Below are 272 nucleotides of genomic sequence, written 5' to 3'. Positions count from 1 at the left end.
CTGAAGAGGAAGGAGAAAGGAGTTGAAGAGTTCCAGGAGGTGAGGAAATTCATGCAAGATCTAAAAGAGCAATTTCACACTTTACAAAAGAATCAGATGGAACTGTTAGAGATGAAGGCTATAATACAAGAAGTCAAAATTTCCCTTGAAAGTATTAAAAGCAGACTAGATCATACAGAAAATATAATTTCAGATGTAGAAGAGGAAATTACTGGCCTAGAAAAATCTACCATGAAGACTGAGAAAATGGCCCAAAAATTTGAGAATAATAT

The sequence above is a fragment of the Tupaia chinensis genome, unplaced genomic scaffold, assembly GCF_000334495.1.
Source record: "Tupaia chinensis unplaced genomic scaffold, TupChi_1.0 Scaffold000290_1, whole genome shotgun sequence".
NCBI classification, from domain to species: domain Eukaryota; kingdom Metazoa; phylum Chordata; class Mammalia; order Scandentia; family Tupaiidae; genus Tupaia; species Tupaia belangeri.
This window is presented reverse-complemented; position numbering follows the sequence as displayed.